General features: G+C 40.8%; 2 long non-coding RNA genes across 4 annotated transcripts in view; one reads left to right on the forward strand and one right to left on the reverse strand.

Moving 5' to 3' along the window:
• Positions 1-793: 793 nt before the first annotated feature.
• On the forward strand, positions 794-20,586 carry LOC112995252 (uncharacterized). 3 transcript variants are annotated; one of them, XR_010385722.1, is made up of 5 exons: positions 794-948; positions 1,053-1,100; positions 2,546-2,608; positions 16,233-16,310; positions 18,228-20,512. It is a non-coding gene; the product is annotated as an uncharacterized LOC112995252 (long non-coding RNA). The 3 variants fall into 3 exon arrangements; XR_010385720.1 differs by lacking the exon at positions 794-948 and having other exon boundaries at positions 955-1,100; XR_010385721.1 differs by lacking the exons at positions 794-948; positions 16,233-16,310 and having other exon boundaries at positions 955-1,100; positions 20,421-20,586.
• LOC135324380 (uncharacterized) overlaps positions 13,495-21,276 on the reverse strand; it is a 41,697-nt gene continuing 33,915 nt past the window's right edge. Inside the window, exon 3 of the long non-coding RNA XR_010385723.1 lies at positions 13,495-13,921. This is a non-coding gene — a long non-coding RNA (uncharacterized LOC135324380). The remainder of the gene's footprint in view (positions 13,922-21,276) is intronic.

The following is a 21,276-nucleotide window of genomic DNA, read 5'->3' on the forward strand; positions in this document are numbered from 1 at the left end:
CCTGCGGCCTCGGCCCGGCCCCGGCGGCGAAGCCGGGGGGAGCGGCGGGGGCGCCTCCCCCGGCCCGGCCCGGCCCGGCCCGGCCCGGCGGCCCGCGCGGCAGCCGCGGCCCCGCCCCGGCTCGCTGCCCCACGCCGGGGGCTCCGCGGGGCCGGGGCCGCCTCCCCCGGGGCGGTCGCGGTCGCCTCCGCGGCGGCCCCCGGCCCCTGCGCGCCCCGCGCTGTGCTGTGCCGCGGCGCGGCGCCCCCTCCTCCCCGCCCACCATTTTCTCTGCTCTCAGACAGGCAGCGGCGAGGCGAGGCCAGGCGGCTGCCGCTGCCTCCGTCTCCCTCCCCTTCTCCTCAGATGCCCTTTGCTGCCGCTGCTGCAGGGTTATTATTACAGTACGTGGCTGCTCCCTCCCCCCGTGCCGTGCCGCGCCGCGCCGCCCCGCTCCGCTCCGCGCCGCTGGCACGGCGCCGCGGCTGTGCAGCGCCTTGGCCCCGCTCCGCGCCTGGCCGCCGCCCAAGCGCGCGCGGCGCTGCCGTGTGGGGAGCGCCGGGCCCCGCGCGCGGGGACACCAACGGCCGCGCGGGCGGGGGCGCCAACGGCCGCCCGCCGCTCCCCGCCGAGCGCCCCCGGCCCGCGCCCGGCGCCGGCGCAGCGCGGCCGCGGCGGGCGGGCGGGCGGGCAGCGGGGGGACGCGGGGCTGCGGATTCTTGCCGACTAAGCAGTCTGGCGCTGCGGCGGCGGGCGGGGGGAGGCCGGCGGGGGGCGGGGGGAGCGCGCGTGTGTAAGGAGGGCCGGGCGGGGAGGGGGAGCGCTGGCGGGCGGCCAGCTGCCATCAGAATTAGCTCATTGTTCAATATAAGCAGCGCTGGCAACCAAACCCCAGCCCGAGAGAGAGACTTTCCCCCAGCCACCCCCACCCCTTTTTTCTTTTTTCTCCAAGGCTGCACTTTGGAAGAGGTGCAGTCATTCTTCCCCACACCCCCTACCCTCTCTCCACTCCCCCAACTATAAATTCCCTTCTGTAGCATGCTGCCCTTTTTTAATCCACATTTGTGTTTCAGATCATGTAGAAAGGACAGAAAGTGAGCAGGGAGCGGGGGCTTTTGTCTGTAAGTATATGCAATTCCAATCCACAGATTTTTTTTTTATTATTAATTCTCTCTCTCTCTCTTTGTTTCTTTTCGTTTCTTTTTGCCCTTAGCTGGACTTTGCTGCAGCTTGCCTTCCCCCCTCTCGGTGCACGTTTCCAAGCAGGCTTTCTTACAGAAGATGGGAAACGTGCAGTATATATATTTAACTCTTTGTCTTTATGCTTTAAGGCTGGATTTCTAGGCTGGGGATTTTTCTGCACACGTTCAAGGGGAGATGTGAAGTGGTTTTCTAAAACTGGCTTGATTTTTTTATTTTTTGCTTTTGCACTCCAAAGACACCAAAATGCATTTTTGAACTTAATGCACTTTGCTTTTTTAGCATGCATGCAAGGCGCTCGGATTGGTTTTTCGTCCCTTTTCTTCTCCCTTGTAAAACGAATCTCCCTCTTCTCCGCCCTGACACTGGATTCCTCTCAGGCTGCTGGGGTTTATTTTTAGAAAGCAGTCATTCTTGCAACAGCCTTCTGCATTTTTGCATGTGCAGCAGTTAAATTTGGGGTGGTTCTTTTGAAAGAAAACAAAAGAAACGAGATGTATTTTGGTGTCCGTTTAGTGATGTGCTTTCTTCCAAATGTGTCTATGTACATCGATAGGTATATGAGTTTGCAATTTTATATCCAGCATGTATGTATGTGTTTGTGTGTAAACATATGACTCATACCTAATTACATTTCATACATACACACCATAAGTAAGAAATATATAATCAGTAGAAGAGAACTTTAATTTTTGTCACCAGATGAAAACTGATAAAGGAGGTATGCTACAAATACAGTCAATTAAGAGAGTAGTAATTTAAGGTAGCATTTAAATGAGATGGCACCTACTCTTTTTTTTCTCCCTATTTAAAATAGGGGTGTGTGTGCATGTGTGTGTGTGGAATAGAGGGAGAGAGAAAGCTGGAGGTTATGTAATGCAGTGCCATTTCCAAAAATACCCACTCTCTGGGCCATTGCATTGTGAAAGCCTGACACTGTTATACTTGTTTCTCGATTGCAAAAAAAAATACACATTGTAGTATGCTCAGGAACAATGGACCACCTTTACAGTAAGCATAGGATGGTGGATTTTTGTCCTCTTGGCTGATTAAGTGTGTTAACCATTAAGTATAGTGCTCTTCAGAGATGTACCAAGTGCTAAGAATAGCGTAGGGCTTTGCAAATCCAGGTACCAGGGATTCCTTTGTCCTATATTTAAGCCTACAGACCACTGAAGTGCAGAGAAGCATGATATATAAGCGTACATGTGGTTAGAATAATTTGCATGACTTTAATCTTAACCACTGAAGCTTATGCTTGGCTCATTCACTATTACGCTGGCAAAAAGCCTTTTAAATGTTGCGACAGTTGGACTTACAGGATTCTTTTCTTTTTTTTTTTTTCCTTTTTTTAAATTATTTTCAGATTGTTCTCCTTGTGCTACTTGAGAGAAACTGCAATCCCAAGACTTAACAGAATCTAAAAATGGTAAGAATTAGTTGCTTTAGCAAAGAATTAGTAATTTTTAAAATATAATTGCAAGCCTTCTTTCCCCATCCCCAACAGCCATTTATAAATATGACCTATATTAGACATACTTTTTTGAGGTTATGGGGATTTGCCATACAATGATTGATGTACTCTGAGAACCTCTGGATGTTGGATCTTTGACTTTTCATTTTTCTTTGAATAAAAAACCTGAAATCCCTCTTTCTGCAGTAAGGCTTATTTAATTGAAACAAAAAGTGTTTAGAATATTATGAAAACTACTCATCATAACACACACAGGAATACATATAGACAAAGCAGTATCCAATAATTCCACTTCTCCCTCCTCCTTCCCTCCCCAAAAAAGAAATAGGTCATTGCACTTAGTATATGAAACAGATTTAATGTTGTTCTGTGAGGGAAGTACATAAAATGCAAACTAATTTTTTTTTTTTGTAGTATTTAGTAAATTTTCCAGAATGCTGTCCTTTCTTTGTGGTTGGGATCTCTTTCAGAAAAAAAGGCTAGGCCTCAGCCTAACTGAACTTACAAGCACTTAGTTGGAGTGTATTTTTTGAACAGTATTGCAACAGTTATCCATTTCCTTCACTACTAATTGTGTTTATATTTTTACTGGTTTATAGCTCATTTGTCATAACATGAGATACTATTGTTGATGTACCTAATTTTAAGGATGAAGCATATTATGCTAAACAGGCTCTAAATATGGTATTCTCTGAGAAAGGTCATGTGTCTCAGAGTCAGCAGGACAAAGAAAATAATTTTTACCTAAAGGGTACGTAAAACAGGCAGAATTAGATTTGAATATATATGTAAACATATAGCATTTTCGACTGAAGATGCAGATTACTGAACTGTCTGAATACATGTATTCACATAAATGTGAAATACATTGGGTGCTACATCATACCACTTTCATAGTCAAAAATCTGCTAATTTGTACTGGAAGCAATAGCTAATTCAAAGTAGCTTTGCATAGGGAGTGCATTGGCACAAAATATTTTCCAAAGTGAGAGGCTCTCAAGGACATACTCTTATAAAGGTGGGGTTAAAGTAATTGCATAAATTATTTTATACTTGTCTGCGTCTTTGGAGTTGTTTTGACGGGGGGGAAGCAAAGAATGTTTAGAAGTAAGAAAATATGTAATCTCTCATGAAACCTTTTCTCTGTTTGGCTCCTTGTTTTATATCATTCCTATCTGCAGAAATAAATTTGCATATTCTGGAGTTTTAGTCTATTCTGGAGCCCACTTTTATCAAAATGCTTTGCTCATCTGTATATAAATGAATAGCTGGGGGTGGGGAATTAAAAGGGAAATGATTCATTTAAGCTGTGAATAGAAATCATGTTAAAATACATTCTGTTCACACAACTGTGGAATATTGGATAAGGAGGCAACTGTTTTCCTACCAACACCAAGGTGACAATCAGCCCACATTTTGAGATAGTATGCAGGCTGTTATGTGCAATATATGACTATCTATGGAACAAAGGATTATTTTAAGTTTCGTTAGGCATAAAATAGCCATTGATTTTTACCAGCAGATGGTTCTATAAATCTAGCAAGGTTCCCCTAGTAGTCAGTGAAATCAGTTTTTGTAAAGCCAGCTTGTAGGCCAGAACATAATACAACTTAGAACTGTCCAAATGCAGCGAATCAAATGTGATTACCCATCTGTTTATTTTTTCTGTTGTTAGTTCTGCAGTGTAAGATAAATAAAAATCTTACTTGCTGTTTTGAAAAGTTTTGTATTTGTTCTGAAAATCCTTAATTCCTTTTCTTTTCTTTTTTTTTTTTTTTTTGGTTGTTGCTCAGAATTTCAATCTAAGAAAGACTAGATTTTGCCCCAGCTTACAGGCTGGCTTAAGATGTAAGACTTGGCAGAACTTCATCCCCTACCACCACCCTTCCCTTCCTCCTGCCCCCACCCCCCCCTTTACTTTTGGCACAATAACACTGGATGTAATGAAGTCAGACCACTGACATACTTTCCTTGCAGGAGTGGACACACTTGTCTTTGGCATAGTTCTTGTGTTTATTCTGAGTCTCTCCTTAGCCATTCTAATTTGCAGGAAAAATTCTTCTTTACATATTTACATAATTGACACTTTCTACACTAAAATCCATAATTGTCAAAGTGTTTACTTTGTTTTTAATATACCAGCATATGCAAGGGGCTCTATTCCACTTTCACTCAGGTTGGGGAGAATTTAGCTGTTACATTTCACCAGGCTGAACTAAACTTTAAAAAAGGGGGGAAAAAATTGTACTGTTTATTGCTTTGCTAAACTGAAGGTATATTAATGATTTAGTTAAGCTTACAGTAAAATTAAGAGTGGTTAGAATAAGCTTGTTGAATGAGAACAAATTAATTCTTGGTTTAACTCCACTGTTTTAACTCCTCAGTTTCTTAATGTTCTTATTCCTTAAAGTGTCTCTTAGAAGTTCTTGCAAGTAAAAACAAACTCCTTAGAAGGTTAGTTCTCAATGCTGCTTCTCCTTTCCCTAGACTTGGAATTATGATTTGCTCATACCTGGTTAATGAATCTTTCTCGGAGCTGTATAGTATTTAAATCATAGTAATATAGAGAAATAAAAGGCAAAAGAGTCTACTTTGTTTTCTTATGATAATTTTAATTCATGGATATTTTAAGCCTTCTTATACAAGAAGACCTGACATTTAAGGATCTGTCCTTACTTGTGTAAAATTTATTTGCTTACAAAGTGACCCCTGAAGGAAGAAAGAACCTTTCATATTTCTTTGCAGTGTAAAAAGGCTTGTGATGATTTTTTTTTTTTTAAAGTATTACTTTTATTTGAAATACTGGAAATTCAGTACACCTCCTTCCTGGAAAATGCTGCATGTCATAACATATGAAGCTAGATTTCACTACTAATTAGGAAAAGATATGGGTTCTAATTAAAAAAAAAAAAAAAAGTGCTGTAATTGTGTTTAAAATGTATTTAGCCTGTGTAATCCAGTCATTGAAATAAAGGCTTTTGTGAGAAGAAATAGAGTAAGGAAGTCTCGTAAGTCCAGTTTTCTGTGACCTCCAAAGAAAACTTTTAGCAAAAACAGAAAATGCAATTTTTTTGTAAGGTAACACTTCTTAAAGAAAGAAATCAAACAGGCCTTTTATTCACAAAGTCGTCTGTTTGCTTTTAAAAGCACTCAGGTGTGTCTTTTTACCCCTGTTGTTTCCACTACAGTTCATTTCTGGACTTCAAGTTCAGTACCAAGAGTTTGCAGTGCTGGTGCTAACGAATTTAAATGGCAGGTTTATCAATAACTAATAAAAGCGTGTATCAGTAAACAGTTACATCCTTTATAATTTAATTTTGGCCTACCTGAAAATAAAGAAACCAAAAATATTCTGGAGTAGCTTATTATTTTTCTTCTGACTTGCTGTAATTTGATGGCTCTCTTCTAAAACACTAGCGCTGTGGAACTGCAGAGGTGTCATGCCGTACAGCTACATCATCCCAGAGCAAAAGACCCCAAAGGGAGTTCAGTGGGCTGAACAGTTCCTGTAGTATATCCTTGTCCCAACTGGATCAGTTTTGAGGCTGTTTTATAACTTGCGTTCTCTGCATTTTACTGTCTTGCTTGGGGAAAAAAAAAGAAGGAAAAATGGGATAGTGGCCTCTTGGAGAGGAAAAACAACTGGGGGAAGGTTTTTTTCATTAAGTCAGAAAGAAATGACAGCCTACATTTGGATGAAGGGAAAAAATGGCCATCCCATTTCTTTTTTGCAGTTTATAGGGAAAAGTATAACATTATTTAAGTTAGGTTAATATGCATATGAGAGAGTTTATATTTAAGATTTCAGACTGACTTGCCCATTAAGAATGTTTTTCCAGCAGGTGATCTGCAGATAGGTTTACACTTTGTGTAATTTTCTGTGTTCATAAAATGACTTTATTTTTGTTAGAACAACTGTTCATAGCTTTAGGATAATCTGTGGAAACTGGAGACTGGGATTTGTCTGACAGAAGCAGACATTATTATGTGCTTTTGTATGCTCTGAGGAATAGGAGGAAAGAGATGTGAGGATGAGGCATTGAGTCCAGCCTAATGCTAGATACACACTGGACAAGTGTGACTCCTGGTTCTGGCATGAGAAAACTTACACTACCTTGTTTCCTGTGCCTGCAGCTGGACTTGAATTCTCCTTTGTGGTAGTTCAGAATTTTATAAAGCTGTAGGAATAAATTGGATCTGGTTCTGTTTGTGTGTAGCCAGGGGCAGAATTTGTTCAAGAAAAGTTACTGAGAGGGATGACAGTTAAGCAATTTTGGCTGTCTGAATGGGTATTGTGCTTCTTTAGTATGCTTATGCATTGTATATGAAGGATACATTTGAGGAAATTTATCCTACACTACCAGCTTACTGAAAACTGAGGAAGAGTTAAGGCCTTTCCAGCTTACAAAATAAATAAGCAAAAATAAAAGCACAGCCTTTTTAATACTTTTGCTAATTCAGCTGTTCAGTTGTGCAGACAAAGCACATTTACTTGATTACAGCTAGAACAATTCAAAGTGGAGTTAAAAAAAATCATTTTTTGTGCAAAGCAGATACTGTGGTTACTTCTGTGGTACAATTCATACGTACATTTAAAAACAAAAGAACTATATGTAGGTGTGTGTGTCTACATAGTCACAAACATCCACACTCAGGCTACTAAAATTTTAGAACCAGGCACCAGTGTACTGCATCTGAACAGGACAGTGTGGACAAGTGGATTGGAAGGTCAAGTGATCCTTTGTCTTTTTCCAGGACAAGTCTTTACTAAGGCTGAAATATAGGGAAATCAAAAAAAAATTCACATACCACCTGTAATATTACACGGTTATGACACTTTGCTTTTTAAGGGTCGGGAGCAAAAGCCCTCACCAATGAACAGAAATTTTTTTGCATCATCATACTGCTGCCCCACAGCTGAGCTCTGATCATTGTGTGTATGGCTAAAGAGAGAGGAGAGAGACTACCTCTAGCAGCCCCAGAACAAGTTAATAAAATAGTTCAGTTAGACGGTATCATTGACTGGGACAGGAAATTTTAATAAAAATATTTTTAAATATTTGTATTTTGTTTTTATTTCAAAGATTTATTCACTCTGATACCTCATTAAACCATATTGGTTGAGGGTGCAATCTGGAAAGGTGCAAAAATGTTCTTTTCAAATGTTTAATGTGGAATGATACTATGAATCATTGTTTGAGTGTTACATGAAGTTCAGTTTAGGCTGCTGGTCTGGCAAATTCACTGTAGCACTACTGAATGAGGCCCTATGTAGACGTTCCTGTGAGGGTTACTGATGTTTCCTTCTGTAAATACTGAATTTAAAAAAAGCATCAACCCTCAAAATATGCAACATTTTTTTCATCCTGCAAGCAGAAGTGTTTCTGGATTAATTCTGTTAACACTAACCTTCTTGTCTATCTACTTGCAGAGCATACCTTTGTGGTAGTATGTTCAAAAAAAAGTTCAAAGAAATTTTGTATATTCTCTCTGAAGGTAGTGTAAGCATTGGCTTAATATGCACATTACCAGAAAGAACTCTTGAATTCTTAAAACATTCATGTTCAGAAAGCACACATTGCCATCGTACAGCTACTCAAAAAGATTAAGTTGGAGAGGAACAAATCTTCCTTCTTTATTTTGACAAGAATATATCAGTGATGAATCTTCCAGCATGAAAGGGCGTGAGTTTAAATAACTCTATTGCTGTTAGCAGAAGAAAATCCTGTGGAAATGTGGGTACATTTTCTTACTGTTAATTTCTCAGCTAAGTAATTAAATAAAGAAGAAGAGAAAACAAAACAAAAAACTTGTCAAGCAAAGTTGTTTTACCGCATGTCTACTGATTAGATAAATCCCAGAACCCATATGTATTTTATTATTTACAACATACATAATATATATGGTACAGTTTAGATTATGTTTTCATATCTGGAGTAACGGTAAAGCAGTAAACATTAAATGATGGTAGATGCAGGTGATAGGGTGACTGTGCAGGTAAAGGTACCATAGTGCTTTCAAGCACCTGCTACAGTATCATCAGCTGTGGCCATTGCATCTCTTTTAATGAGGTAAGTGCTGTCTGTACAATATGGTTTTGTCTCATTTCCGAGAACACCAGTGGGGCCTTCAATATTAGCCTGAAATACGCTGGTTGGGCAAGAGGTCGGTATCCTGCGAGGGGTAAGACTTTCATTGCCGGGCTTCACAGGAAAGAGGTCAGCAGAGGCAGTGCGCTTGCCACCGCTTGGAGAACATCAGTGTGGATTTCTAGTCACATCTCTGGTATGTGCAAGAAATTTAAGCAAAATCTTAAAAAAAAATTAGTCCGAAGTGGTATATTAATTCTTCTGTAAGTTGCAGTACGCAGGCCACTCATTTAGAAAATTTATAGGAATTCTAAAAAAATGAAGCATGCTTCGGGATTCAGCTTGGTGTGTATTTTTTGTGTCCCCCAGAACTGGAAATAGGGAGTTGGGAGAGCATGCAGGAGTCGCGTCCTTCTGCGCTCTCTCTCTTCCTATTCTTCCTTCAGGATTCCCCTAGTGGCCGCTGTTCTTGCTGGTCTTCCCCTTGCAGTATTTGGCCAGTGTTTGGTCAAAGCTACCTGAGAAGCTGAGCATGCAACCTTTGGTCCTGAATTTTGCTGCCATACTGTGTGTTCATCTAACAGAGACTTGCATCTGCTTCTGCAGCTACTGTCAAGTGTAGATGCAAGTAGCTACTAATTAAACATTTCACTACCTAACTGTGCTTGAAGAGTCCATGATGAACTCGCAAGCACTTGCCTGAAAACTCAGATCCTGTTCTGATTTTCAGGGCTGCTATAGTTGGTTTTGTGTGTCTGCATGTTAATACCTTAAGTAATATAACAAAAGCTACCACTGTAGTAAACAGGCAAGCAAAATTAAGACAAAATGGTGTTGGGTTGCGTAGGTTTTTGAGTTCGTTTTTCTGGAGGGCTTGTTTAGTTATTTCAATTTCTGCAATGCTTTATAGTTTCAGAGTTCATGCACTGAAAGTTTTTGGTAGAATAAAGTAGTTTACAGTTGTTTTACTGGTTAATGGAAATTTCTGTATAATATACATTTATTTCCTCTGCTTATTCCAGAAAAATATTTGTGATTCTTTTCCTTTTAAGGAGTGTGATGCTCCAGTAAATTTTGTACAGCCACTCAGATGTTGCTTCTACATGTTGTAGAAAGGTGTAAATACATACATAAAAGATGAAAATAGTAAATTATATTGTGGATGAAAATAAGAGTGAGTTCTTTGAAGAAACTGAAGTAGATGAGCCAATGCAGGAGACCACAAGGTAGCAGATACTTCAGTGTCACCTGGAAAATACAAGCTTTAGGAAGGGTAAAAGAAATTGTGGATGAAGATGGTTTTATATGAGAAGTTTTGTACTTGAAACCTAGAAAATTACTTCCAAGGTCACTTCCCGATGTTGAATAAGGAAGGAGCAGATGACATCCTATTCTGTGAAAGTGATAGAAAGTGGAGAAGTGATGAACAAGGACTGCAAAGAACCCTAATGAATAAGCTTGCTAATTCATCTAGAGCGTGGAGAGGGGAATGCAAGAAAAAGCTTACTTGACTCATTTAGGCTTTTTCAACTCTCTGTGGTTGTGAGCTTGAGTCATCAGATGGGGAGGAATAATATCTTGCCCATGAAAAAGCAGAGCCAGCAAAGGATGCTGATGCACAGAAGGCAAAGGGAAGTTCAGGTGTGCAGTTGTCCTGCCAATACTCTGTCATGTATCAGTTCTTCCTGTAGCGGCAGGAAAAGCCTAGCCAAAAAGGTAGGCTAGCTGGAACAGGCCCAGTAAGGAAGAGAACAATTGTATAATTGTTCATCCGTTCTCTCAAACATGTATCTCCATCTGCCTGCTGCGTGGAAGTAACCAAATGCTAAATGATTCTTTTCGCTGATTCTTGAATGTTTATGGCACTGATCTGGAAAGCAGCATTGCTAGAAATACCTGCAGTATATTGAAAATGTGAAGACAGAGACACAGGAGGCTCAAACTTGTGATGCAGAGCCAGACAAAAGAGGCAGTCGAGTTCACCAAGTTGAGAGACCTCACACCTGTTAAGCCAGTCATTCCCGATGCTTCTAAGTGCTTAATTAAGTTTGCATTTTAACTTGGGAGACTTGTGGTTTCTGATAGTTCAATATGGAAAGCTTCTACACTGAGCCTGTTTCTGAACCATCCTATCAAGACAGCAGCATCCTATTTAATTGTGACTACAGCTTCTTAAATATAATAAAGATTCATGAAAACTTCAGTCAGTCTTTGAAATAAGGAGTAATGATGAGCACTCTTGATGTTACACTGGCGTTTCCCTCTCCAGAAGATTCAGAAGGCAAAGCTGATTGATAGCAGACTACCATCCAACTAAACTCTGACAAGCAGCAACCATTCAGTTGACAGTTGCTATATGTATTAAATCTTGCGCACTAGGTTTGGAACATGGTGGACGTTAATATCATATGCTTTCATAATGTTCCCCTCACTGTTAAAAATAAACTACTGCAGATGGGAGCGCTAGCTTACCTCTTCCACTGAAGTTAATGATAAAACATGCATTGATCCTAGCACAAGCTTTTCTTTCAGTTTTCTTTAAAATGAATTAGTTTTTTTAACAGAATGATTTATCTGATATTCAAGTAGCACCGCAACAAGATTTTTAGTGAAGACTTTTTTTATGCATCTGGATGGCGACAGTGGGCCATCAGTTTTAAACACAACTTTTTACCATAGTAGGAGGCATTGGGGGGATTGAGAAGTGGATGGTGGAATGTGCTGGGAAAAGCCACTGCAGCTCAAACCAGCTGATAACTAAGAAACTTCAGATACTGCACAGAAATAACTGTTTCCAATTAGCAGGAACTATGTTATATTTTTGCAAAAGAAAATGCAATAGGAAACAACCCAACTGAGAAAAAAAAATCTGCCAGACACTTTCAGTGATGCTGGGATCAGCCAAAATGGAAATAATTACAATTTTTCCTCTAGGAGCTTTAATGTCATTGATTTACATCATTGCAACGTAGAACAACGGTGATGAAAAAATCCCTAAACTATTTCAAAGGAATGTAGGTGTGGAAATGAGGAGCGCTGTTTGGTTCCAGCTATATGGTCTGTCCCTGGGGCAGCATGGTGCAAGGACAGCTTGTCTGGTCTGCGTTATGTGCTGCTGCAGAATCAGTCCGTGGGACTGCATCAGGGAAGTTTTACTGGGCTGCAGAGTGGAAAAATGTGCCCTGAGAGAGGTGGGCTGCCACTGTCCTTCCTTCTCTTCAACACTTATACGGCACATTTTACCCCTCCGTTCCTCAGCACATGGCCATTCATGCTTCAGTGAAGAATTGTTAGAGTTGGTGACCTCTTTGGAATTAGGAATTTCTAGAGGACTTCTTTTTTTCCCCAGAGTTAGTTTACATGATAAAGAAGTTATCTGAAACTTGTCAAAAGGTGGTTTCCATCATGCTTGGAGCAGTTGGTTTTCTTCGTCAAGTTGTGGGTCAGAATTCCAGGCCGCAGTGGAGCTGAACTCCTCCGTGTCTGAGTGAGATGTGAGGAACAGGAATTCAGTCATCGCCCATATGGAAAGAAAAAAAAGATAGAAAAAGCATCTCTGGAGGCTTTCCTTACTTGTTTTGTAAATATAAAAGGCTCAGGAATGCTTAACAGGAGTGTGCTCATTGTGCTAAAACCATATCTTTGAGATGTCTTAAGTCTGCTTTTTCTCCAGGTGCATATATCTGTGTTTGAAAGATGCTCTTCATGTGTAGGAATTAGGACCAGGTAGCAAGAAACTTACTCTAGCATCTTGCTGTGACTGATACTGTAGATTTAGTCCAACTCTTTTAAAATTGTTTCGTGTATCTGCTTTGAAGGCAGACAAAATTTTGTGCTCCCTTCCTATTGCTCGTAAGGAGCAAGGAGCTTTATATATAAGAGGACCAGGGGCTAAAAATGGAAGACCAGGTGCTCGTGTTTTGGAGTGCTGGTTAGACAGAGCCAGTGCAGCAGTAAAAAGAGGGTTCTCAGTTTGTTGAGCAGAGGAGAAAAGAAGAGTCTACTCTCAGAAATCCTTCTGTTTTAAACAAGGTAGCAGTAAATAGCATTGCAGTCCTGATGCTGTAATAACTGGTAAATAGATTGAGCATTTATTTTACACCACTGTGCTTTTCCTGATTTGTAGTCTTAATTTTTATATTTTATAGATTTTTAAGAAAATGGAGGCTAAAAAACTTTAAAACCATCTGCTTTACAGCTTGTAGTACTCTGTTGGAAGTTGGCCTCAATTTCTCAGGGAGAACTGGTTTGTTGTAGCAGGACGCTGTCTCACACAGCACTTCCCAGGTCAGTGGGGTTTTTTTCCCTCAATTTAGCAATGTGGGAGTGAATCGTGTTGTGCCAGAAAATAACACTTCCAAGGCGCGTAATGTTGTTAGTCAGATGTTCAGGGGTCATCCACTCTGGCAGCTTTATGGCTGAAGTTTACTAGCTTGTTTTTTTTCACTAATGATTATCAAACAGTGAGGCTATCAGTTTGAGTCAGCCTACTGCTTTGAGTCAACCTACTGCTCTGACACATTATCTAGACTTGCAGGAACTTGAGTTTTCAGTCCATTCTAAAGTTCAGTAATTCTGTCATGAATCCTAATATTTTCATTGTGTAAGTCAAGCCTGTACTCCCATACTAATCACACAGGAAGTACTAAGAAATGAAGACATGGTGTGTATCAATGAAAGCGTTTAGAAGTGTTTGCTTGATGCTGACAGCTGGGATGCCGCACACCTTACATCCTCTGCTGTAACGGAGCAGTTCTGTGCACTTCTGCTCTACCTATAGCTCATCTTGAAACATTAATATCAGTTGTTTGGAGCCACTAACAGCTCTTGCTGTGTATTTATAGCACCCTAGTAACCAGCGTATCTAAACATCTAAGTCACATTTTACAGAGGCGGTAGCATGGCCAGACATGTCTTTTTCTTATTTTTCCTTGTGTACTAGTATGTCCCAAGCGGACTTTTCTATGCTGGCATCTTTTTTCCGCTCCAGAATCTTCCTCTGTTTAGCGAGGACCTGAGCCGCAATGCCCTGGCCCTTCAGCTTTGCACGAAAGGCAGGTGGTGACAGTGCTTTGGCTGCCAGGTTCTCCACGCCGACACGGTTATAGCACTGCAGTTGCTACGTGTGGAGTACGTCCGTGTGATTATTATCTACCAGTGGTGGCCACAGCAGGTGTTTCTGAAGAAAGTAATAAGAAAGTAGGACATCACTAAATATTTTGTCCACAAAGGAAATTAATGTGGAAGATAGTTTGGGGGTTTTGTGATTTTTTGTTTTCTTTTTTTACCCTGCAGCATAGTTGTTAGTTTTTCTTACAGTTTAGAGCTCTTCTCCCCCACCCCAAAAGCTCACCCTCAAACCGTAGTCCCTCCAAGTTGTTGTGAATGTAAGTTTAGATGAATGCTCCTTTTCATTACTTAAATGCAAATGTTTATTTTATTCCTGCTAAACTATTAATACTTCGAGATGACAAGGTCTGTAGACTAGAATCCACCTCAGACTGCATGGAAGATACAGAAACTGATGTACACCATAAAAAGTAATACTGTATTCTGTTACTTATGCCTTGCCTGTACAGGAAAATATGCATTTTTGTGTACTTGGCAATTTGAGTATGTTCTGCAGTAGAGCTGAACCACTATTGCTGGTTCACATCATGGGTTTTCATACAAAGGTTATGGCTACACAACAAAATCAAGGCATAGTTGCAAGACAGGTAATCAGTGGTTAAAGATAACAACAGGAGAGCTTAGGGGTTACTTGGTATCCTTCGTTTGTGTGTCTCAATGTGAACATTAACTGATGAGTCCACAGAGCACCCTGTACTGTATATTAGATATCACTGTCAGACATACCCAGAGACCTTAACTGGCTTGTCTGAGATCCCATAGTAAGCGAAAAAAGAAAAAAAGAAAGATGGGATGTTTTAATCAGTACACAGCACTGCATTTTGTACTATGGAAAAATCATAGAAGAATTTATTGGAATAGGCACTGCCTTAGACTCTGTATTTTAAATTTCTATATTTCCTACTGTACAGTAGAGTTCAGGATTTTTCTTAGATGATTTAAAGGATTCTCCAATAATTTCTTCAAGCTGTATCTAGTCCAGCTGTGACTACTAATAGTCAACATGCAAGTCCACAAAAATGAAACCATTTCTCTGGTTTCAATGTAGATACAGTGGCAAGCAGGTGCACAAAGCCAATGCACCAGGAATTTAAGTGACTAGGTAAATCCTGAGCCCCAAAGTGCAAAGGAGTTTGAAGGGTGTGATAAAGGAGTCCAGCTCAAAACTATGCAGAAAGAGTTTAATTCACTGACCAAAGGCCCAGTAGGTAGAATTAGGAAAATAAGTTTAAGATCTTCAGCGCAATCTACAACACTGGTACCTGAGCACTTGGCAGTGTTCAACGAGAGCGAGCTGGAGAACGGCTGTCACCGCCTCCTGCAGCCGAGGACCCAAGCGCGGGAGGCTGCAGCGCAGGTTCACCCTGACCGAGGTGCCCGGTGTTTAGGCGCTCTGGGTTCCCCCCGCTGTCAGTGGCTGCTTTGGATCGTGACCGTCCCCCCAGGGGTGACCCCCTTCCTGCCCTGCGGAGTGGGCTAAGGAGAAGTGGGCTCTTTCCTTGGTGTCAGGTAGAATGAGTCAGCCCAAATCATCTCTCCCACGGCTGCATAGCAGATTTTGCCACGGTTGAGCCATAGGTCAGTATCTTAACCATTAAACCCTGCTGCCAGCTGCTTTACCGTATGTCCTTAATAATGTGTTGGAATTCCTTTAATGTCAAAAAACCGGGGTACTAACAGAGGACTGTAGCTGTGCTCAGTGACCTCGGAAAGTGCTATGTTCCTGTCCGCAGTTGTGAAAGGATTATCAAAGGTGCGTTCCCATCGCCTTCTGCAGGCGTCAGCAAAGGTAATAATCTTCATTAAACAGGCTTTCGCCAGTGAGTTATGGCTGCTAGTGGTGCTGGGCACAGGTGTAGTTCAAGAGTGCATTGTGGGAGCTGCTCATCCTCATTTTTCCTCCTCCTCAGTAAGACAGTTGTCTCTAATGTCCTTTGCAAGGGATGTTGTCTAATGGGTTGGAGGCAGAAGAGAGCGGGCATGTACGTGGTCTCACAAAACCCTAAGGAAGTTCAACAGTAACTGACGTCGGTTTATATGTGTAAGTCCTGCCACATTACAGAATTTCTTGAAGAGAGTCTTAAAGCCATATTATCTACATCGTATGCTCTTTAAGAAAGGCTGCGAAACACGGTGTGCCATCTACAGTATAGCTGAAATACTCTCAGGACAGATCTTATTGTCATGGGCACTCAAAAAATGTGCACTGAGCATAAACCACAGCTCTAGGGCTCTGGGCCAAACTTGACTGACGTTAGACTTTTAGTTTTAGTAATGTGGGCTGTCACATGAACACCATTTGATTGCATTTAATGAATCTCTCTGTTAGTAAGAAATTGTATATATTTATGTCACTACAGGTTTATCAACCAAGGTTAACGATTTGGGTTAGCCAGGAACTCTTTCCAACCAGCCGAGGGGATGGGGGATTTCCAAAGGTAAAGTTATTTATGTAATTTCTTTCATCTAACAAACAGTCTACTAAGATGAAAATTTTCTGTAAAAAGCACTGTGAAAGGTCCTTAGATTTGATTTTATGACTGCTTCAAGAGAGTAGCCAGCTCTCATGATTTCATCACGAGTCTCATGGTATTCTGTTTTTCTAAAGCCTCGACTCCTTAAGCCAAGCAGTTAAGTGAGGATTTCAGCTTTCATTTTAAAATTATGTTTCTAGCCTTCAGGGCTGCAGAAAACATGGACTCTTGCTGGCTTACATACCAGAAAGAAAACATACTAATTCTCAAAAGCTCATGTTTCTTAAGCCTGTCTCATGATTTTGCAAGCTTGACATCTGATTTTGAATGTTTGACTTTGGCAATTTTCACTTGGCAATATAGAGAAAAATAGTCAATGATAATACAGGAAGAGGGAAGAGGTTTTTCCATGCCTTTTTCCCTTGTTTTTTTTTCTCATTTTCTTTTAAGTTTTGTGCTTGTGTTTTACCTATCTTGAGTTAAAGTATACAAAGATGGCAGTCTTCATTTGAATTTGACAAGGAATAAGTACCCTGTTAACATAAATGCGGAAGATGTGGCATATCAGACAAGTCTGCTAATACTTTGTTTTATCACCGTTACTGATTTCATAAAACCCAAATTGGATATGAAATTTGAACAGGAAAATAAAGCAGCTACTCAGAACCACAGAACATGGGTGTTTCAGTCCCACTCTCTTTCATTAATTACTCCAAATCTGGCAAAAAAATTGGCAGGTAAGCTAAGGAGAGAGTACATCGAAAACTGTTTTGATTAAATTTCAATTACTATCTAGGCTGCAGATCTCTGTTAACAAAACTCTGCTATTCCATCTGGATAGGACTATATTTTCCACACTTTTTCTTTGTAAAGGAGGTTCTGAAATTCATAGCTGGGCTGCATTTGTGTGCATCAGATTTGCAGACTCATGTGTGATCGTGCCTATTTTTAAATTAGCATATATATGGCAGTACTGCCATTCCTGACGTTCAAAATATTTCAAAAGTTCAGCTAAATAGGCTGATAGCAATGCTAGATTAAGATGAATGTGCTATATATGGTCCCACTTATATTAAATGAAACTGCTAATTTTATGGATCAGCTGTGTGTTAACTCGATGATTTTTATTCACACTTTTTAAGTTAGCAGTGTTTCCTAACTTATCATTCATCGTTACACAAAGTTGCTCCTGGAACACAGGAATAAAGCTGTGAACTATGTGCAGCTTAGTTAACAACAATACTGCATTACATTGCATTTATGAATAGCCATGTTTTAGTGTTATACATAGCTTAAAAAAAAGTATATCAAAAGCGATCATGGTTTCTGAACTGGTCAGAAAAATATTATACTTTTTTCTTTACAGTGATTAGATTCCTGCTTTGCAAGTTCCATGCATTTGTTCTAGCTTTTATGTAATTCTTCAAAAGATATTTGGCATATGCATAGGAGGACCAATTTTTAGAACTAGCTCCAAATTTTCTTTCATAATTGAGTTTCAAAAGCAACTTGAATATGAGTTGCCCAGAGTCCAGCTTCCAGCAGAATATCAGCCTTAGCAGAAACTGAGTGTCTTTGGAATCTAATATTCTTCATCAGGCTTATAAAATTAGTCAGGGTAAACTGCTGAAGAAGACTGCAGGAAGTGCTCAGTCCTTCAGTTCAACAGTTTTATGAACTCATTGCTAATTCCTAAACAGGTTGAACTAAAGAAAGAGTAAAATTAAATGAATAGATTTTTTTTAAACTCTTAATTTCAGATAAAAGACCTTTTCTTTCTCATGCAACCAACAAGTATAAAAGGATATATTTATTAAAGACAACTTATTTCCAGACCTAGAAGGGTCATATGGGACTTTTTATCTTATGATTGTATGGCAGGATTTCAGGCCTGAGATTGTTTTCACAGCTGAAAAGGAACTGCCCAACACAATGCTGCTGGAAATTTGCCCAGCTCTTTGGTCTGTGCGGTGTGCCTGTTTGCATGTGTAAGTTTCTCGTTTTCCCCACATATCCTGTAATGATACACAAGTAGCGAATTTAGTCAACAAAAAAGCAAAAATATTACGGCAAGGATGGAATTTTCTGGAGTCCTGTGAAGGAACATGTTTGTGCAGTCACTAAAATTTAAACTATTTCTTCATTCTGAAATTCTGTCTCGGGCAAAATTCCCAGTTTGGCTCTAGCAGAGATGAGGTACGTTTCCACTCCCAGGCCTGCCCCCGAGTCGCAGAGCCCTGCTGCATGTGCCCTCACAGACGGCTCTGCTGGGTTTCTCTCTTTCTAGTGCCCCTCAAGGAGAGGGCACAGTTTGCCCCCAGGAACGGATTTCGGCTCTGTGTTCAGCCTGAGAACTGCTATTGCCCGTGGGCAGTGCAGAAGCGGCAGTTCACGTACTGGAAAGCAGAACTTCATCTATAAGCTGTGGCACAGACAGTGGGAAAGTGATGGCATGGCCGCATTCTCAGCACAAGTAAATGTAGCTAATAGGGGCACTCCGTAAAAAATCCTGCCTCAGAAGAGCCTATGGAGGGAAAGACCCTAAAAATTGCACTTTCTTGGTAGTTGTATGACTGCTGTGAGTTTATTTCTTAATTCAGAAATTCACAGCTTTCCTGTCAGAAAAACTTCGAAAAGAAGTAATCTTTCTGTTTGATGAACATACCCTAAGTAGTAAAGCCCATAAATCATCTTTACAATTCTGATCTCTTAAACACAAAAAACAGATTTTTTTCCAATCACTTACAATATATTACTAGTTAAAAACAGTGGTTTGTTTAAGATTCCATTGTAACATATCATCACCAAAGTATTTAAGCACATGGTTAGCCTTTAGTCCTCCTATTGATGCTTAACGTGAAATGTATATTAAAGTGCTTTCCTAAATTGGCATAGACTTAAGCCGGTGGTGGCAATGTTTAAGCTGAGATAGCTGGCTAACGTGACACCATTTCTTTACTTGTCCAGAGACCATGATAATACAATACAGTACATTTAGAGTACCAGTAGGAAAAGAATCAGTGATGTTTTAGAGGAAAGTCACTTATTAGTGTATGCTAGCTGCTTAAGGTGTAAGGCATTTAAAAGATGAGAGGCCTAAGCTCTGAAAGGTCCTCTGTAATAATGAGATGGACTTTCAAATCTAAGAGATCCTTTCCATGTTAGAGGCCAAGTGGAGCCATAAAAAGGAGCTTGAGATTTAAAAAAAGCAAGCAAAGGAATTCACTGGTAGAGTATCCCATTAATGGTTTGGTTACCTGTGTCAGTACTGAGTTGCATTTTTAAAAGGGGCTCAGTGCCATCTTTAGATTTGTGGCCGTGAGCTCTGCATCATCGATCCGGAGATGCTGTGCCTGCATTTTTATGCCTCGTGTGTGCAGGACAGGTAGTTGTGAGTTATCAGCCCTCCTGGTATGCCAAAGCAGCTGCAAAGCAACGTGCACAGGCACAGGTTTTGGGCTGTGCTGTGCCAGCCCTTGTGGAGGGGCTGAGCTCAGGAAGCCCCCAGCCTCTCCCCCACCGCTGTGTGTGAAGCGGCCGCACTCACCCTGCTTCTCCAGGATGAAATGTTTTCCTGGAATGAGCCCAGGCGGTCAAGGAGTTGGAAAATTTGGCCTGCAGAGAAACTGCTCGGTATGGTGGTCGCAAGAAAAAAGCCCTTTGAGGAACAGCGGATGGCGAGCTGTGGAAAGGGTTGTCACTCGAAAGCTTCACCCCACCCCACTTCACTAGGCTGGTTGGGGCTGCCCCAGCTGCTGCACATGGCCAAACGCCCCAGCTTCAGCAGGAGTGGAGGGCTTGTCTCAACGCCTTTGTGCTTCGGCTGCCGGGGCACACTTGTTCAACTCAGAGTAAAGACATTTCCTCAGATGTGCTTGGGCTTGCTTAGTTTTTAAACAATCTTTTCCTCCCTGTGGCATTAGTATTTACAGTTGATTGAGCCATGTTTGGTAGGTGTTTACTTCTAAACTACAGTTAGAGAACTCTAAAAACTTTAGGATGGGAAAAGGGAGGGTGGACCCCATCAAGCAGTCTTTGTAGAAGCATAGCTAATACTGTTTTTCTTCTCTGCAGGGATATCTTCCTATCTCAAAGGAAGTAAATCGCAAGAAGAAAAGTGAGGCTGAAGTGGCGTTCCTGACTCCAGTAAATGGCTATGGACACCATTTCACCAAAATCGATTACCTCTACTCTTTTTAATCATAATTCCTCCATTTGTATTACATATGGTGTATGGGTTTGATGAGGTCATGGTGTCATATATCGGGAATTGTTTCTGTGTATATCATCAAGTGTAAGAAGAAACTATGGGACTCTGAGCCTTGCTTTAGAGAATAACAGTGGACAAATGTGTACCATAAAAATAGTTTTTAACATTCTGACTCAAGCGAAAGCTCTCAGAATTTCACACTGTGAATCCATGTTTACAAACATTACAGGTGGGCCTTCAGGCCTGGTTCTACCACAGCAATGTCTTCCACTACTCAAACTCCACTGCTCACATGCAACTGGTTAATTGCTCTCTCTCCATTTCCACCATCCCTAACTGCTTCTTGCAGAGGCTGAGAGTCCCCCTTTTTTTTCATTTAGATGTAACAAGCCTAGTAGTTTATTTTCATCAATTGTCTGTATATCTCTATATTTTATCCATGTACTCTTTTGATGTATAGAAGTAGTATGAAACTCATGGTTTCCTTGTGGTAAGTGATTGTGATGCTGCCACGGGATTTGAGACACTGATGAATGGTGCTATTTTGGACTTTAAATATGCTCCTTGGCAAGGTAGCTCTGATGGAGTTATTTTTTATTTCCATGTTCTGAGAAGGTGTTGGTACTTTGTTTTTCTGAATGTTGTTCTTTAGACTGGACTGACTTGTTTACTTGTGTCTTCAGTGTGGCTTTCTTATTCAGTGCTGTAGGTGAGTAACTA

This window comes from Dromaius novaehollandiae, chromosome W, assembly GCF_036370855.1.
Source record: "Dromaius novaehollandiae isolate bDroNov1 chromosome W, bDroNov1.hap1, whole genome shotgun sequence".
Taxonomy (NCBI): Eukaryota; Metazoa; Chordata; class Aves; order Casuariiformes; family Dromaiidae; genus Dromaius; species Dromaius novaehollandiae.